Source organism: Eutrigla gurnardus, assembly GCF_963514095.1.
Source record: "Eutrigla gurnardus genome assembly, chromosome: 21".
NCBI lineage: Eukaryota > Metazoa > Chordata > Actinopteri > Perciformes > Triglidae > Eutrigla > Eutrigla gurnardus.
This window is the reverse complement of record NC_139932.1, coordinates 16,217,299-16,237,783: the sequence shown is the minus strand read 5'-3', so window position 1 is coordinate 16,237,783 and position 20,485 is coordinate 16,217,299. Positions and strand designations below refer to the sequence as shown.

Here is a 20,485-nt window from a genome sequence, read left to right as displayed (position 1 = left end):
TCGACGAAAGTCCCAATGGCTGTCAACTGTGTTTTGCGATGTCAAAACATTTTTATGACGAGAAAAAAATGGACTCGCGTGGAGTTTGTAATGGCATCCTGTGGGATGGATGCAAAGGATTGTGGGAGCATTGCATCTCTATCTGTAGTCAAAGACCAGGTGGCAACCTTGCATCCTAACAGCCATGACTCTATGAGAAAATAGTCCTACTTTTCACTTCATCTATTCGTTCAGCAAACATTAAAACATCACGTTGATGGTATTTAAATACTAATACTTTTAATACTAATATTAAATAATACACTGTGTTTTAAGTTCATGAAAATTAACTGTAACATTGTAACTAAAAATGTCTTATTCTGCTTTCTTGTTGCCGAAGATGGCAACAGACAAAAACCAAGGCGGGGGTCGGCCAAAACACAGGAAACCGAGATCCACGAAGCAATCGATGACTTCCAACATGCGTTAGATCCGAGTAAACGTGGACAAGCTATTTAACTACTTAAGCCAGTGGTGTTCGACGTCTAAGACAGTGATCTGTGAGAGCGGCAGAGATGTAGCGTGAGGCGATGCTGAAGCCAACATCCCGACGGACGCACGTAATGAAAGATTAGAAGAAAAAGGCCAAAGTGAAATGCTCAGGGCTTGTTTTCCTCTCTTCTCCCTCTCTCTCTCTCTGACAGTTGCCGTACCATTAACACCGCCTCCACAATTAGCATCTTCTCACCGGCTACACACACACACACACACACACAGACACACACACAGACAGACACACACACACACACACACACACACACACACACACACACACACACACAGACACACACACACACACAGACACACACACACACCGTGACACCCCAGGGCACTACACAACCCAAACAGCATAATTAGACATCCCCTAAACAAAGCACACACTCTGTAATTACTCTGTAATGTTACATAGCACAGGGGACTCAACAAAAGCCATTTTCCCTGGATCAACCAGTGGCACACACACACACACACACACACACACACACACACACACACTTACAAGCACACACATGTTGTACTCTTGTCCCATGTGTCGGTGGCTGTGTGCATTTCTATTGATTTCACCAGACAGAGAATTCCCAATAGCTGTCTGGCTTGTGAGTACATGATGAGTGTGTGTGTGTGTGTGTGTGTGTGTCCCTGAACTCAACAGCACACAAAAAGGCAGAGCAACTGAATGTCTTCATCTTGTGTTGCTCAGTCCAGGGATGTGGCCACACTCACACAATCTCTCTCTCCCCCTCCCTCTCTCTCTCTCTCTCTCCCTCCCACCCCCCCAGAATGGGACATGACTAATTTCTCCAAACAGAGCGCCGACACCGTTGTTGACAGGACTCCCCTCAGCACCAACATCCCCCCCCACCCTCTCAAAACCCACCCACTCCTCCACCCCCCCCCCCCCCCCCCCTCCCCTAAGTCAGTACAGATATTGCTCCAAGTCCAGCGGCAGTAAATTAAATCACTGTGCCAAGCCAAGTAGTGTGAAATCACATTAGATCTTAATCAGGGACCATTGTGTTTGCCGTGTTGGATTGTATTTCCTTTTATTATGGGTGTTATCTTCTTTTTTTTTTTAAGTTGTGTACCGTTTTAATTCACAAAGTGTAAGCCAAACGCACCAGGAATATTTGAGTGACTGTAATTTTGTTTTGTTTTTGCAAAGTTTTCTTCAGCGTGACCAGCTGCCGGTCTGCTTTTGGCTGATTTGTCACTCTGCGTGATCAATAAGGTCGCATCCCATTTCACTGTTATTCCTCCTCGGACGTTCAGGAGAGCGTTATGTTGTGACCTTCACCACACTTTAGAAACAAATTTAAAAAAAGGAACACTCTCCCTCTAATACTTAAAGACCTCCTCTTCTTCCTCATCTCACTCTGAGCCAATCAGCGCAACTTAACGAGGCTGCTCCATCACTAAGTTAGCGAGTTAGCAAGTCGACGATTCAAACGAAGAAATAGAGTGAACAATAAGAGCACATTGTAGCCCATAAAGTTTGTTTTCAGACACAATCCTGTTCATTCCTATTTAAATGCAATGATTACATTATGTGTCCAGGTGAAAGTAATGAATTCATAACGTTTGGCTCTATAAAAGACGAGACATTTGCAGATTATTTCAGCTGTATGGGCGACCCTGTGGGAGAAGCAATGGGATTAATCGCTGAAATCGTTAGCTAGAAACATAAGATAAACCAGTGGGCCTAATCACCCAGATTATCCAGGTCCTTATGGGTTTGCAGGTCAGAGCTGTGATCATATAATTCATTGTTGTTGTCAGCACTCTGGTGACCTGTCCTTCCCCCAATGTCAGGGCGGACCGGGAACTGTCGAATAAAAAAACTGGGTTCACACCATATAACCTGCTCAAATGTCTATGAAAAAGTGCTGAAACGTCCGTGCTTCTGGAACATTCATTCTTCCATTTGTTTTAGTTTCGTGTCTCGCCTGAAGGCCTCGTGATGAGAAACGCGTGCAAAAGAAAGCGTCGCATTATAACACAACGGTATATATACGCTTTAACGTATATGAATTAACGCCTCGCTGACCCGGAGGAGGACCTACGCCACGCGACCTTCAGAGGAGCATTGTCGCAGCACACACTCCGGAGTCTAAATAGGACGCTCAGCATTCAGAGTATGCATGCGGAGGCTCCGGCCATGGTGAAGAAAACGGCTGACCCTCATCCGAGGAGCACATGCATACACGCTGTTATGTTCAGGCCCCTCGTTACACAATGCAGATAAATGCACCGCTGTGAAGGAGATCAATTCATCAAAAGTGTGTTTCTGCAAAGAAAACGACGCGTAGAGTGGTATCGTTTTGGAGAAGCCGCGGTGTGTTTTCTAGGAAGAAAAGGAAAATGTTTTGCACAATAAAAAGGTCACACGGTGAAAAAAAAAAAAACATTTCATGAGTTGGGAATTGAACTTGGGTCACCGGCGCTGAAAGAGAAATCTATAAGGCCGTCCACCAGCATGACCCTGAAGCATCCAGCCTCTTTTCTCTGCTTTCTCTTTTTTTTTTATCCGTGTCTCCATCACGTCGACATCGGCCCGACGGAGGAACACGACAGATAACAGAGGCAACTGGTTCAATCGTGAGGTTTCGCCCTCAAAAATGTACCGAGCTCATCTCACACTCCTTCCCAAGCTTGTTCGCAGGTTTGTGGTTGTGTGTTTGAGTCCGCAGCCTTCACTCAACAAGCTGCTGCTGCTGCTGCACGTTTCCAGCTCTGTGGTCATTTCACAGCTGCATCAAAGTGACCACGGCGTGCAAAGAGAGGAGAGTGGTTTATATTTCATAAACAAATATGACATGTTCTACATATCTCTAGCATCCTGCAGGCAGAACGGTTTAAATCATCTCGTCTTCACGAGGCTTATCTGACTGTCTACACCACTCTGAATATCTCCTTTAGCTGGGTGTAGCCATGCAAGCGCTAAACTACATGTGCAAATTCTTCCCGAGAGCGTCGCCTGCCTTAGACGTTTTTTTTCAAAGTAAGTGAAAATGGGCACGATTTCATCGAACGCTGCCTGTTTTGATGCGCGATCTCGCAAATTTGGTGTGACAGTGACGGTGTGACAGTGACGGTGTGACAGTGACGGAGTGACGGACTCGGTGTAAGCGGGGGAAAAGCCTCTTTTCCAGGCCGCTGCTCTGAGATGGCTTACCTAACGCGCTTTGGCTGATCACATTGCAGCAGAACAGCACATGAAAACCATTCAAATAAAAAGAAGGACCACGTACGGTGGAGAGCGGCAAGCCAGCCTTGATACACAAACACACGGAGGATAAAGGGCCTATGCGTACTTGTGTGCGTCTGAAGGCCTGTGTGTTTGTCTCAATATGGAGGCCATACATTACCGTTCACACAATGCAGCTGTGACATTCCTCTTGTTCCCTTTCCTAGCCGCCTTTCTCTACTTCCTCCCTCGCCCTCTCCGTCCGCCTGCGTCCATTTCCTCCTCTTTTTCACCCTCTTTTTCACCCTCTTAGAAACAAGGCACATCCATTTTTATAGCCCCCCCCTCCCCTCCTTCTCCAATGCCATCCAAGCAAAGAACCGCAAACAGACAAAAGGACAGGAAAAAGTGAAATCATTGATTTGATGTCAGCGTCAATTACAGGGAAGAGAGGAGAGGACCGGTGGAGAGAGAGAGGAGAGAGACTGGTTGTTATCAGACATGGAAGTATAATATCTAAAAAGCCTTGAAATATTTACTATATATCCGTTTGAATATGACTGCATGGAAACAAATAACACACAGGTGTATGCGTGGCTGTGAGTGTCCATGTTTGTGTGTGAGCTCGTCACTGCTAGTGGCGATGAACGCATCATTTCTGTCCCAATGCACACTGGGAATAACAATAACAGCGTCATACAAACAGAAGTGCAGAAACACAGCGGAGAATGGCCGTCAGAAACACAGAAATTCACATTTTAGTCATCTTAGAGTCGTAATCCCCTCCCTCACGCATTCTGTTTTTGTCTTCTTTTATTTTGAAAGTCTTAATGGAGGGGGGTTTTTTTTGCGATGTTTCCAAACTTCACAGGACGCGGGAAACATTGTTCAAAGCTCAATGCATTTTGCGCCACATTATTTTTTGGGCATCTGTATACATATTAATAGCTACCTCTTGTTTCAGAAGTCTGGTTGGTTGGAGTTCAAAAGGAAAAATGTTGGCCTGAGAATAAAAGGTCTGCATTCTGCTTCTGTGCAATATAAACAAGATCTGATGAGCGTCTTGGCATATTTGGACTTTAATTAAAATTGACTTTGTCGAGTGAATTTCAAACTTTGAAAATTGTATTTGTATGAAAGCAGCGAGGCGTCCTTTGGAGAAATAGTGACGGTGTGTACAGTAGGAATGCTCATTTTCAGGTTCATACTTGTATTTTGTGTGTTCAAGTTAAAATAAGCGGCACTTCTACCAGCGACTGTTAGTTGTGACATCACAATCTGAAGTATGGGCTGCATGCTTTTATCTTATAGGACTTTTTTTCTACTATTTGGTTGCTAAAGTTGTACCAGGAAGAGAATAAAATTCTCTTGCGATGTTAAATCCTCCTCGTCTTGCTTACGGACGCGTCAGCAGCCAGATCTTTTGCTGTAACGGGGACTCGAGCTGTAGCCGAGCATGACATGCATGCATAATGAAAGATCTGCGTGATGAAATTGTGAACGACAGATGTTGCCGAAAGGAGCCGCTGTATTGATCTCTGCAACATCAGAGGTTGAAGAGGAGAGGGGGAAGAAAGTTATGGATGAATAACTTTGATAAAAAATTAAAAAAACACAGGCGATTCCATCAGAATTCAATGCTTATAGTCCCAAACCCTCCACCTATTGGATCTTAAAGGGTCGGGTCAGACATGATGTGCTGTTATTGTGGATCATCAACATTTTTTTAACAGGCAACATTAGAAAGTAGGTCAGATGAAAACTGAATGAAATCGTATCACATACATTCATATGCACTTATGCAACAAACCCAAGCTGCTGCTTATGTGGAGAGAAAGTACTTTCAGGGTAAATTTAGGTGAACTGACCCTTTAAAAATGAATCATTTCCCAAAAGACCAATCACACAGAATGCAGGGAAATGACACGTGTGTACACATTCTACGTCTGTAAGGATGTGTGGCAACAACATGTCCAACAGAGAGCAGAGATAGGAGGGGAGGGAGATGGGGAGGGAGGGAGGGAGATGAGGGAGGGAGATGGGGAGGGAGGGAGGGAGGGAGGGAGGGAGGGAGGGAGAACGGTCAGGGTGAGTGTGAGTGTTTGCCGTCTGACTCCAGACTAGATGCAGCTAGTGGAATGATAAGTGTGTGTGTTTATGCGCGTGTTTGCATTTGTCCACATGTGTAGGAGATGGAAGGGCAGGGTGAGGATACTGTTATTTTGTGGAGGACATGATGTCCCATCACACACACACACACATACACACACACACACACACACACACAGTCAGACAAACACACACGCCGCGTGTCACTGCGCATTACTGTTGCTTTCTGTGGGCGCTGCGTCCAGACAATGACAAGCAGGCAGGAGCCACGGCATAATGAGAGAGAGCAGGGGCCTTCGCGCTCACACACACACACACACACACACACACACACTTCCACGCGCACACACGAACACAGAGGGCAGTCGGCTTCACTCCGTCCCCTAGCCTCTCAATTACCCAGCAGGCTTTTAGTGCCACTCCGCTCCACTACAGCAAATTACCCAGGGCCCTGTCTCACTTAGAGACCTGTGACTGTGTGTGTGTGTGTGATGGTGGGTGTGGGTGTTTGACAGAGGTAGAGCAAGTGTGTGTGTGTGTGTGTGTGTGTGTGTGTGCGTGTGTGTGTGTGTGTGTGTGTGTGGTGCTGAAGCGAGTGGCTCTGAAACAGTGGCTGGAGCCCAGCAGAGGCACATGAAAAGCTAATAAAAGTGTTTGAATGCAACTGCCATTAGGCTAATACCTCTCCACACATGACACGCTCACACACACACACACACACACACACACACACACACACACACACACACACACACACACACACACAGTGTGAGAGAGGAGAGAAGAGGCGACGGGGTCAACGTTGATGCCCCCTCTTAGATCAAATGTAGCTCTCCGGTTGGCTGAGAGCGCCGGCGTTTATTGAATGACATATTAAAGAGCTGTTAGCTCAAGAATACCGATACAAATGGCTCCTGACGGCTATTTAATTGTATCGCAATTTGATAAAACTTCTGGAAAAAAAATAAATTAACACACGTTTGACTCCATTTGGTTAATTTGAGATGAAAGTAGAAAAACCTCACATCCTAACACTATCCTAAATCTTCATATTGCGACAAAATATGCTGTGAAGAAGACGAGGAAGCAACGCAACATCGCCGTTGAGCCACCTACTAGTGAAGTTTGCAACAGGAAGTTTGAGGGCAACAAAACATTTCTGTCCAACTTCAAAATTGCAACTCGGTAACTTTATGTTAGTCCAGGTTGTCCACGTGTGCAACAACGTAACAATCAAGAGCTTCTTCGTCACACTCGGGTGTGACTTCTTAAAGAATGTAACAAAATAAGACGTGTGGTTCTCTTCAAAAACACGTAATAACAACGTAATTCAGTCAGAAAACAACCCTGGCCCTCCCTGAGCTGTCTGATCTGCTTGTAATACCTGATAATGAAGGCTGCTAATCTCAAAAGCTACAACGTCTAATTAACATCTGCCCAGAGGTTCAATTTTGATGACCTAACGGCCTTCAGTTGGGCATGCAGCCAGCAGACCAGTGCTGATGAACACTAACTGCCAAAGTGAGAGTGTGTGTTACTAATCTTTACAACAATATCTTACTGTCAGCTGCTGCTGGTGGAGTTAAATGCACAGGTCTGGTATTCTTTAATCAAACTTGAGTAACCAGATAAACAATTTAGTGCACTAGTAAACAATTAAATCAAGCAACACATAGGTTGTAGAGATATGAATAGTGATGACACAGCAAAAAGCAAGGCATCGTTGAGCATCACGGTCCCGAGAACCTTAACCCCCTTTCCAAGCCGCCCAGCCACAAGCCAAACATGGAGGAAATGCACCCAGCAGGGGGAGATCCTCCCAAACGTGGAGTTGAATTCCCAAGGCAGACGCAGAGCCAATTTGTTGATTAGTGTAAAAAAATATGTCCAGAGTTCATTATGAAACAGCGGCGGGTCGACCTAGAGAGCAGGCAGGTAATTAATGGGAAACACTGGATTAGTGGTGAAAAACCAGACGCCCGCCAGTTCTCCTTTTGCATGGAGCAGCAAAAAAGTTCATTTGCAAAACTTCACTGCAACACGAAATGCAATCAGACAGCTTTGTCAAGGAGACGATTTTACAAAGATAAGTTCAATTGGTTGGACTGAGTTGGACAGAGGAGGCACGATGTGTGTTTGTGTCTGCAAGCCATTGTGAGTAAAGTCATTCTGTGTTTTGTTTGAGCTGCCTTGTTAGCTGCCTTACTGCGTGTGTGTGTGTGTGTGTGTGTGTGTGTGTGTGTGTGTGCCCTTCAAGTTCAACAAAAGTGTCTGTTTGTGTGTGTGTGTGTGTGTGTGTGTGTGTTGGTATGTACATGTATCCGTGCCTGTGCTGTACATGCCTTTTTACTGGGAGTGTGTATTAAGAGATCCACTAATTAACAGGCAGCTCGGTCCTGGTGTCGGGGCGAGAGAGAGAGACCAACAGAGAGATGGACCGAAGGGAAGAGGGAGAGAGGGAGAGAGAGAGAGAGAGAGAGACCAACAGAGAGATGGACCGAAGGGAAGAGGGAGAGAGGGAGAGAGAGAGAGAGAGAGAGAGAGAGAGGGGATCAAAGCAGGGGTCTGTGGCCAGGGGGCCCCCTCTGTGCTCAGATGAAATGCGGCGGCTGCAAGCTTTAAAGACTTCCTGCCATTAGCCTGGACCTTGTCCCCTCGCAGGCCTGGACCTCCTCCTGCTCCCCCCCCCCACCCCAAAAACAATGACATAGAAAGAGAGAACGAGCAACAGAGATAGGGAGACACAGTACAATGGCCATAACGACAATTATATAAGTGAAAAAGACCCACAGACAAAGCGGCCTATTACCACAAACACAGCACGGCGGCTTATAAATAGATGGATTGAGAAGAACACGTTTCAACGACACATCTCTCTCTCTGCTTTTTGGACCTCTGTCCACACCACACCAACGGGATTTCAGAAACATACACATCAATGTCCAGGCGCCTTCACACCAGCCTTACTCCCTCCGGGTGATCTGAACCCTGGAGAGTACACTACACTCTATACTACACTGCCTTGCTGCACTTTGTTCCGGTTGCCAGACTCCCAACTCTGGTGCAGAGGCTGATTGTTTCCCCCCCCCTTTGAAGGGCTGGTCTCGGTTCATTTCTGGTGCAAACACCATTGTCTAGTGTAACATTTATGTGTCTGCTGCGTTGGCTCGTTTTCCGCAACCAGCGTAGCATGAAAGCATGGTGGAGTTAACGAGCTGCTAAATGAGTTGCGTTTAAAAACTCTCGCTTCATCCACACACTCTCGTCACAGCGTAGGAAAGGAAATGCAACACGTATGGTCAATATTTGCACCACGTGACTCCTGCGTCACATAACCCGACCGTTTTGCCTTCGTGAACGCAAACGGAGCGTAGCATTCCTTTAGGTGTGAACCCGCACTAAACACTGAATACTTGCTGGTTCTGTTTGCTGTCAATATAAGACAGATAGGAACGGCATCATCGATGATGTTTATACACAGAAACGTCCGGTCTGTAGCGCCAGAAATGATGGATGAACATTTTTACACTTTTTTTTCCGGTGGATGTTTGATTTCTTGGCCCCCTTCGAGCGTGCGCCTCCACCTGGGCTGCATTAGAGAGAGGAAGTGTCTTTACTGTACTCTTGCCAGGGCGCTCTCTCACACACACACACACACACACACACACACACACACACCTGACCTGACCGTCTCTCTGGGCGGTGGTGAGCGGAGGAAGCTCACCAAGGGCTAACGAGGGAGGATCAAAGAGTGCATTACCATGCCTCCCCTCTATCCCTCTCTCTCTCTGTCTCCCCCTCTGTCTCTCTGCCGTTCACAAGCAATAAGAGGCCCGCCGGCCGCCTGTCCTTGTGCTTGTTAGGCGGTGACAATAGGACGTGCCCTGAGCCAAAGGAAATGAATTATTTACCCTGCTCCCTCTTGTACTCTTGAAGAAGGGGAAGAAGAGGAAGGAGAAAAAAAAAATCCCTTTTCTTGTATTACCATTAAACTCACGGCCCTTGTATTACTCGCACGCCTTGTTCTGTGGCCTTAGATGTTAAATGCTCGGAATAATTCTGTTCCCCGCTGTCGGAGGAGATATCCGTCGCCGGCTCACACCCGCTCACGCACAGGAGGGAAGAGGACACACACTTGAAGAGTTACATGTATGGATTGGGCGGACGCCATTTACATGCACACGCACGCTCAACCACATGTAAGCAGATGAGTTCAGGGCGGACGCTGAAGGGCAAGAGAGGCCGCCGAAAACAAAGCCGGGGCGATGGCGTTAAGGTCGGAGGGTAGGTGTTGTGTGTGTGTGTGTGTGTGTGTGTGTGTGTGTGGGAGGCTGCTCATGACAAGCATACGTCCGCTAATTAATCTGATTACAAAGAGACAATTAAATTCACAACACAAGACTTCACAGCCGATGACCCCCGGCAGCGCGGCGACGAGACCGTCACAAGCTAACGCCGCCCTCCACCGAGAGCTGACAGGAGCTGACATTGGCTGACACGAGTGCAAACGTACACTGTGTGTGTGTGTGTGTGTGTGTGTGTGTGTGTACTTGAAGCTACTTTCCCGCACAGTGCTATATGCCCTTGGTGAAGTGGCTTCCATAATTATTTCACTTATATTCCCACACGTCTTCTCGTTCTCTCTCCACCTCTCTCCCCTTCCCCGATCGCACTTTTTCCTCATCATAATTCTTCATCACACCCCTTCTTCTTCCTCCTCCTCCGCCTCCTCCTCTTCTTCTTCCTCGCCTCTCTTCTCTCATCCGTCCACCCCTCCTTCATTTCTGTCTCCGCTTATCTTCCTTTCCTCCCCTGTCCTCCTTCCTGGCTTTGCCTCTGTTCTTAGGCGCCATAATGACTGTCTTTGAAACAAGGGGGAGTAATGGTCACCTTGATAATGATGATGGTCATGTTGGTGAGGCGGCGGGGCGGTGGAGGGGGGCGTCGGCTTACCTTGCATGCTCTCCTGTCCCAATATGGGAGTGAGAGCGGAAGCTATAACACTAGCGATTGTTCTTTTCTTCCGTTCGTTCTTTCTCCATTCCCTCGTTAGATCAATTGTCAGAGACCTGAGGCCGACACAATGTGCTGCAGGCTACACTGGGGCCCTGTGTGGGCCCCAGACAATCCATCTCTATACACTTCTACTGGTGGTGGTGGTGGTGGTGGGGGGGGGGGGGACATGAAAGCGCCTTCATTAGCTGCGCCAAAAGACTCATATATTTCTCGCAGGACATAAAAGGCCATTGTAAAAACGCCCTCTGTTCCCTTTCAAACATAAAACGTGTCAGACGGCACAAAAGGATTCCAGTCGTCACAGAGACTGAGGATCATTACAGAGCAAGTCGGCAGAGCGGGGCCGAGCGGAGCGACGAGCGCGGCAATGAGAGGAAATCATGATTACGGGAATATGGAGAGGAGGAACTGAGGAGGAGGAGGAGGAGGAGGGGGTAAGAGTTTTTGAAGAGTCGCCTAAAAGTGGAGGCTGGATGCAAAAACAGTGAAGAGATGGGTGAAGGGGGATAAATGGCCTTGAGGAGGAGGAGGCTATACATCCACACGGCGGAATATTTCCAGGTAGTCCTTTATGCTTCAGGCAGCTCTGTGTCTGTTTCTTTCTGATTCCCTGTGTGCACAAACCTTGAGTTAGGGGAGCATCTGCTCTTAAAGCTCCTTTCTGGAGTCCTTGGGCAGATAATGACTGCACTGCTGGTCTATTATCAACCACGCGGGCCTTGCATGTCGTTCCATCCTCTCCCAGACAGAGCCTCCACAATAGAGGCAACTTTCTGGATTTCAATGGTGCCATGCCCCCCTCCCTCTCCCTCCCCACCTCCCCGCTCTCGGCACCCAACTGCAGGGAAACTGACCCCACGCATGACGGGCAAAGCAACTCAATTACTGGTAGGGTGCCACGGTCAAAGCGGTCTCGGTGTTTTGGCGATGCCCGAACGGACATTGTTCAGGTAGCGAAATCGCCGCGCTTGTGGTGGAGGTTGTTCCTCGATAAATAACTGGAATGCAGACGGAGGACGAAGTCCTATCGGAGACAAAAGAGGAGGAATATAACGCTTTGGATATCAGTGCTGAGACCCCTGACAAAAGAGGCTGATTGAGCTTGACCTCTGCTATATGCCGTACAGCAGACCACGTTGTATCTGTCACGCAGGCTCTCTTTATGCGATGAAACCCAGACAGCAATGACCTCCCGATCCGCGCAATTACCTCCCCAGAAATCTTTTCAGCTTTTAACGTGAAAGCGAAATGAGTCCGCAGCCATTAATGCAGTGGCAAATATTTAACGAATATAGAAAATGTTTTTAAACAGGTGAATAGAAGAGGAGGTATGTAAAGAATAGAAATAAGCAGAATAAGAACCCGATATTTATCTGCATCACATTCCAATTTTGTTGGTGTTGGATCAGGAATCCAAGTCAATGTCATATTAAAATACGGTTTTGTTCTCATTCCGTGTTTTCCTGAGAATCCAACGCTTACATCGGCACATCGGTGATCTGCAGACGCAGAGAATAAAACGGGATTAAAAGACACGAATGTCGATTACTTCAAGGTAGTGTGTCATAGTGTGTCGGGTCAAATGTGTGATTACTGTGTTCAGTGGGCTCCTTTCTCTTTCTAGTTTTTGGAATACAACATTTGAGGATGTGCTTTTTAAATAAAACTAACACTTATCTGTTGAAGACGCTTAATTTGTGCTCCTGCGCGTCACTTCAAATAGTCGCAAAAAAAAAACGAAGCTGCTTCTTTGGATTGACCTATTTAGGAATTAGCGCGCAGATAAGACAACAAAAACAACACTTTGAGAAGGAGGAGAGGGAGGGAGGGAGGGAGGGAGGAGAAGGAGGTGGAGGGGAGCAGGGGGGCGTCATGTAATGAAAAAAGTTCCCATATTTGTAACGGAGCGGATCATCTTGTCGGCACGGCTTAAAAGACTCATTACATTATGAAGCCACGGTGCAGTGATTTGTTTTCAAGTACAACAAGGCTGGACATTAACCACCCATGTTGAGCTGTGTGTGTGTGTGTGCGTGTGTGTGTGTGTGTGTGTGTGTGTGTGTGTGTGTGTGTGTGTGTGTGTGTGTGTGTGTGTGTGTGTGTGTGTGTGTGTCTGTGTGTGTGTGTATAAAGTACACCAACTATCTGGGCAGACATGTTCAAGATGGAAAGCCAGTGGTGACCTGCGTAGGGAGAGACTGGAGTATTAGTCCAACAGCAAAGATTACATGGTACTTACAGGAGGTCAGCCTCCAGAGAGAGTACAGGGGGGAGGAAACGGGGGAGGAGGGGGAGGGTGCATGAAGGGAAGAACATACAAACGAAGATAGTCTGTCTTTAACAGCTTTTTTTTTTAATAGCAGGGCGTATACAGAGAGACGTACGCAGTAGTTCTGCTTCTTATCATAGCGCGTCACGTTGGACGGCAGCAGCCGTCTGAGAGCGGCGTGTAACGCTGACAAAGGTCAAACACTTTGACTCGCGACACGCCAACAACTCTCCTTTATGCCTCTTGTGGGATTTCCTCGGTGAGAATTAATTTAGTGATTCTGTGCGTCGTGGACCGAGTGGAAATGATTTGTGCATCGGAGGAGTGGAAGTTCAATCCCGACAAAGAGGACGCTTCTTTTACGAAGCTGTGATAATAAATCCACCGCCGCCTCGTAAACTTGATGAAACTGCCCCCCCCCCCCCCTCCACCCCGTGTCTGAATGAGGAACTTCATTTTGGATGCATTTAATGCAGAATAACTCAAGTGGAGTTTGTCATTAATTCATTAGTCAATAACCATTCATCAGTGTCTATTAATTTCGGTTTTTGGTTTATTTAAGGGTGGGTGGATTTCTGGTCAGTACATTTTGAATGGCACCTGTTGTCCCAAATGGACACCACTTTTCTCATTTGTGAAGCGTGAATGCAAAGCAAAGTTAAACGCTGACGTCCTGTTTAACGACGCGAAGGTCACAGCAAGGAGGCTAAAATGCACGATGACGCTTTGTGGTCTTATTCACTCATCGTTCGGGAATTCAGTGTGATATCTGCTGACGTGTTTAACGTCGTCGAACAAAAAAAAAAAACGCTAGAATCTCTTCAGATTATTTCTGGCATCGAACCAAAACACTGGAAGTGCAAAAAAAAGTGAATTCGTTGCCACAGGACTGAATACAAATTCTATTTAACACATAAAAACCAAGCATTTACAGCTCAGCCTGTAAACGGGAGTAAAAGGGATCAGCAGGTGTTCATAATAATGAATAATGTCCCGATATCCTCTCTACTTATTTCTGTTAATTGTTATTTACATCTTTATTTGGCCGTTATTCCATCAATAGGGATTGTGTGCTGCACAGTTGCAAGGACATGTGATGGAAAGACACGCCGCATCACGTGTCCCCGCAGCCTTGACCAAGAATAATTGCATTCCTACCAGTTCAAAAATGCCCCTCAGCTTTTTTTGATTATGTTGCACTTATGTGCTGTCATGTGCCTCCCTTATATCCCTTGAATACCCACATTGTAAAAGACTTTCGGAGCATGAAATTCATATGTTTATCTGTTGTGCTGGCCGACATTAGTTCCGACATTTGTTCAGAGTGGACGCGATAATGCCTCAACAAGCGTTATATTACGTTCAGTTCAATCTTAAATACACCGTTAGGGCGCTTTAAGCGCATTAAGGCGGCTGGCTTGACCGATGTGACCGTGACGGCAGCTTCGTGTAAACTAAGTCCAAGTGTATCTGAGTATGATGTTCAAAGTGCGGGGAGGCAGAGCTGATGGAGATAACTTATCTCCTGCCTGTTTTGGTTGAGGGAATACTTCTGTCACTTGGCCGGAGCGTACCATTTGCAGGTGTGTGCAGATTCCGATCGGCGGGCTGTGTGAGCGGGGGCGAGCGCGCGAGGCTTATCAGGAGTTTGCAGGAGCCGGGATCCACAAGAACACCTGTTGGAAAAGGAGGCGACCTCGGCGCGATAAGAGGACGACGGAAGAAGAGCGGAGGACGTTCGGTGAGATGTCGATCGCCGCAAAAAAATAAATGAAACATGCAGAAAAAGGAGTCGTCTAAAATGCGTTTGTCACGATTTTGACGTACTGCTGTTCTCCTCGTTATGTCTATTGTTGAAAACAGACTTGCCACGTTGAAAGGTTGTGAAGATTAGCGAGCGGGAAGCACATGTGCTCTGAGGGAGGTTCACCGCGATAATTACCAAGCGCTCCCGGTTGCATCTGCCTCATGCTAACTGGTGGCAGGCCAACCGACAACATGCACCGAAAAACAACAGTCCCTCTCTGCTGGCACTGCCACTCACTTCTTTTTTTTTTTTTTTTTTTAAGGCTCTCTGTGTCTCTCTGCCTTTTTTCTCTCCCTCTCTCTGGCCCCATCTGTCTCTCCTCCTCTTTCATCTCTTCGTCTTCTGCATCTTTATCACATTTTCCTCTTTTTTTTTCCTGCTCCTGAGCTTTTCTCCCCCTCCTACTCTTGTTCCCACTCTTCCTCCTCCTCCTCCTCCTCGTCTTTCTCGCTCCTTCTCTGCACCCGAGGCCATGTGGTCCAGGCGAGGTAGCAGGGTGACAGAAGCCGGACCCTTTGGTGTAGCGAGTTCCTTATCTCGCTTACGAGGTGCCGCCGTGCATGTGTGTGTGTGTGTGTGTGTGTGTGTGTGTGTGAGCGGGCCGCTGTTCTCGAGGGCAAAGTGAGGTGTGAGAGGATGATGCACTTGATACACTGTGAGGAGAGGAGGAAGAAGTGAGGGAAAGGAGGTGGAGGGAGAGACTTCCAGAGGGAGGGAGGGAGGTGGAGGCCAAGGCTGAGCTGCTCGCGCTGAGTACGCCTCCTACTGGACCATCGTTTAGTCATCAAGGAGCCGTGTGGTTCATTGAAAGATCCACTTTATTGAGTCATTAGCTGTGAGGCTTTTCTTCACCTTAAAATAAGAGGGGAAAGTACCAGAACTGGATGAAATGATCACACTGATTCCTGTCATCTTCATGAAAAAAAACTGCATTCGCTTCAGATTAAATCGTACTGAAATGGCTTTCTGAAAACACGCAAGAACAGATTTGGTTTTCCATTTAGATTCCACACTGAAATGTCACTTAAGAAGCGACACAGAAACAGTTATTCCCGATGTAACAAGTTATTCTGCAGCTTTTAAAAAATCACTTCAAATCCTCTCCCAAGATAATAAAGTTAGCATAAGCCTGCTATTTATTAGACTCCTATTGTTATCATTGAGTTCCTGCTTTTCCTGATATTTTCCTGTTTTGATTTGCAACAGATGGGAGAGGAAACCCTAGATGTAGTTAAAGTATATAAAAGGCATTATAGCCAGAAGTACTTGTACGTAAAGGAAGGCCATTCAGCCACGGACCGGGGTCACACCCTGCTTGTCAAACGGCAAAACAGCATCTCCCCCCCCCCTCTCCTCGATGTAGGAAGTGGTGGAGGGGCGTGTCCGGACAACAAGGACAACAACAACACACGAGGAACCGATTCCCCCCCCCCTGGGTGAACGTACAGTCGGGGAGGCAGAGGTCCCCGCCCGCTTCTTGCCTCTCTGCAGCCCCGGAGCCGACAGACAGAGCAGAATGGCTTGACTTTTTGGACCGGAGCCCTTTTTGTGTGTGGCACAGACGCCGAGCAGACATTGCACAGCCGTTGCGTGGACGTGGAGGCCTCGGGTCGCTGCTACACTGTTATTAAAAACAGTGTGATAGCACGTGGGCTGTTCCCTCTCCTCTCCCTGTTTCTTCTTCTTCTCTCTCTCTCTCTCTCGCACAATCAATCGCTCCACTCTTGCCCTCTTTTCAGTTATAGAACGACTGCCGTCCTCCTCCTGTTTACCAGCGAGGCAGCTTTCACACGGCAGACCTCCTGACTGGATTTTACCAGAGCAGTCTGCCTCAACCATACATTTCCTTTACTCTTTATCCCCTCCTATCATCTTTCCCATGTTTTTTTATTCCTAAACTTCCTCTCAGTGTACAATAATCACAGCCTTGTTGTGATTCTTCTTCAGTTGACTTGAGCACCCCACCACCACCCCCCCACCACCACCACCACCACCACCCGCCCACCTCCCCAATTGGAAGACAAGTGTTTTTCAAAGACGCTCTCTTGGAGGTCCTTGAAGAATATGGCGACAATTCTGTGAGTTTTCAAGTAAACCGTGGGCAAAAAAAAAAAAAAAAAACACATCCCATCATTCAGTGCTACTAAGTGAAATGGCAAGCATTTGGAACCAAAGGCTTTTTTCTATATCTGTCTGTCTCTCTTTCTTTGAAGTGAAAGGGTTTTTTCCTTTCGTTTTATTTTTTTTTTAAAACGGTGCTTTTGAAAATGTCAGTGAATATTTTTATGCAGGTTACATTCTTCATCCCATATTGAGAATCCACTTGTGTACTCATGTGCACACACACATACTGTATATTAAAAAATATATATATATAAAGATAATTTAATACTGCAAATTGTAATTGTTTTTAAATGGTGGAATAGATGATGGAATATTTGTTTGTTGATTCACTGCCGTGTACTACAATCAAGTGTTGGCCGAGGTCTTGACTGACTCTCACCTAGGCAACAACAGCAAGTGCCATCGACTATCTGCAGAAGAGATATGATGGCTTACTCTCACGGAGGCAAAAATCCTCATTTCGCTCTCATTTCCCCGTTCACTTTCCCCCGAGAGCGCTGCAAAATGGGTTCTATTACAATACCCATCACAAGCCTCCTTTTTAAAAAGTGGATACAGATACAGATAGACTACACACACACACACACACACACACACACACACACACACACACACACACACACACACACACACACACACACACACACACACACACACACGCAGGCATTCAGGAGCCAAAACATTCACATTACAAAAACGTGGAAATGGGTGCGTTCAGGCGCAACGACTCATATGCATAGGCAAATTGCATGCAAAGAGTCGGTCCCAAAGATCTTTAAACCAGACAGGGTTTGGAACAAAGTCACAAACACACAAACACACACACACACACACACACACACACACAGAGAGAGAGAGAGTAACCGAGTCGAGCATTCAAACCCGGCTGCTTATAGGGCGGTACACTAAGTCGTCTCTCAGTCATCCATTGAGTTATTTGGTCACTCAAGGGACACAACAGGATTGTCTGTATAATTAAATGGTTTCCTGATAAGCTCTCGGTACCATCCTTGTTATCGGGGACATGAAGAAATACACATTTAGGTGAGAGGATGGAGCTGAGGCCAACATACATGTGATGACATATGAAACATCCTGAATGAAACACCATGAGTGCACAGATAATACGTTTAATTGATCATCTCAATCAGGTAGCAAGATATATAGCATTTCTATTAACAACAACCTGAGCGTACTAAGTGTTTTGTCACTTAAGCCTAACCATAGCATAAATAAAATGGACTGATACATCAAGCTATCTGGGGCCTCATTATACTACAAACCAGACCAGAATCTGAAATTCTGCAAATAACTTCTGCTCAAATAACTTAATGGAAACTTTCTAAAACCAACAATCGGACCAGCAACAGCAGCGATTGGCTGAGCGAGCACAGGCAAATGGTTAATGGCATTTATGCAGCGCTTTTCTAGTCTTTGCAACCTCTCCCTCCAAGGTCTCTCTCAAGTCCTCATTCTTTGCTTCTTCACTTCTTTCTGAAGAGAGACTGTGCTTAAGTGTGGTGATTTGGAACAGGTGTAGACACTTTCGACGTGGTCTCGAGGCAAATATCAGACGTGGAGCAAAGTGATTCATCCAGTCGGTGGGTCAGTTTCATTCTCATCCACTCAGTTTGGCCAATCAGCTCGTCAATCAGTGGGAGAAACAGGAAGGTGGAGGGGCAGACATAATTCCTGGCTGCAGTCTGATCCGATTCCCCGGGCCGCTCGACTCCAGAGACGGCTGAGGGAGGCGGAGCCAGAAGGCCCATCAAAAAGGTCCATCCACAACGGACCTCATTAAGGCTTCAAGAGGCGCAGTCCCACCCTGCTCCAGCCATCCCACCAACCGGCCCCCGGAAACCACTCCGCTATCCTCCTCCTCCATCTCTCTTGTTCTGTGTCCTGATCGCCATTCATTCTCACTCACCGTCACCATTCTCTCTCTCTCGCTCTCATCTGTCTTTTCCTAGAAGGGGCACGTCAGATGTAAACAAAGCCCAACGCCAGCCACTAATTAAATAGATGAGCGGTATTAACATAACCTGAAAGCCCAAGCCAATTGTACCCCCCTCCACTTCCCTTTAATATCCCTCCTCCTCATCCCTCCATCCATTTTTTGAATTTTTTTTTCCCCTTGTTGTTGTGATCCGAGCAACGAGCGCCAATTGTGGGCAATGTAATTACCATTAGGACAGAAAGCCTAGCATGTCTTTGATATGGTAATGATGCTTCATGTACACCCTGTGCACCCTCCAACCCCCAATCCTAACCAACACACACACACACACACACACACGTTCTATCACCTCTCTCTCTCCTCCACACACTTCCAAATAATCTCACCCATGAATAACAAGTAGGGCAACTCGTCAACACCTGATAGTGACGGCTGCGGTTTTGCATGAGCCGCTCCGGGAGGTGACGGGAGGGGCGAAAGAGCAAAGGGGGAGAAAGAGCGGATGGGTGACGGATGAAGCGACGGAGGGCAGGGTCGGGGGCGGAGGGTGTGGTACGAACATAAGTGCCAAAATTACACAGGGAGACGGAGACGCAGCGACAGAATGGGGAGGGAGTAATAAGAGGAGAGGAAAGTAAAAAGACGACTAAATTGTGACTAGAGAAGAAAGGAGGCGGGAGAGGACGCTTGTCAGGGGAGTGTAACCTCAGTTATTGTCACATGCTGGCTGCGCGATCGTCGGCTCCTGCTTTAATTATTAATTGCACTTGTCAGGTGTCATTAAGTCCTCTTTAGCATCTCAGTGATGGTCTGAGCGAACAAGAATACCACCCCGCTGCTAGCATTGTTCTAGTGACATTTTCTCCCCCGTTATCTCCTCGTACCCCTTCCTGCCCGGGTCACAAAGACCCCCATCTCATTCTGCAAACGCCCCTACTGCTTTTTCTCCTTGCATCGCGCCCTCTCTTCTGACTCCTGCTCCCTTTCCCCTCCATCATCTCTCCTCTGCGTCCAGGCTCTGGCCTCCAGCCCGAGGATGGAACAGGAACAAACCAACTGCCCAGCTCCCTGCTGTCTCCCTCTCATCCCGACTACACACACACCATCCCCTCCGATGCCTCCACCGGTCCAAATCCCACAGCCTTCCCCCCACAACACCCCCCCCCCCAACACCACGTGGCCCTGGCCAGCTCCACAAAATAGCCATGGACCTGGATCCCGTGAACAAGAGAGCGTGGCAAGTCTCACGGGGGACACAATGCACAATGTCAGATGCGCACAGTGCCCTGTACAGTCGCCTTTGTGTGGGTGAAAGCCCGATGCCATTGGCTCTGCAACATGAAGCTTATGCCAGCTGAAGGAGAAAAAAATTGGATTGAACACGAAAAAATCCCCCAATTACACTTCAAAAAAGATGCAGTATACGCAGCGTGTAGTCACGTGTTCCGGGATGTCAATTAAATTATTAAAATGATGAGT

At 47.1% G+C, this 20,485-nt stretch overlaps 1 long non-coding RNA gene across 1 annotated transcript in view; it reads right to left on the bottom strand.

The window, feature by feature from the left end:
• LOC311032256 overlaps positions 1–20,485 on the bottom strand; it is a 68,074-nt gene that overhangs the window by 6,413 nt on the left and 41,176 nt on the right. The gene's annotated exons all lie outside the window — the stretch shown is intronic.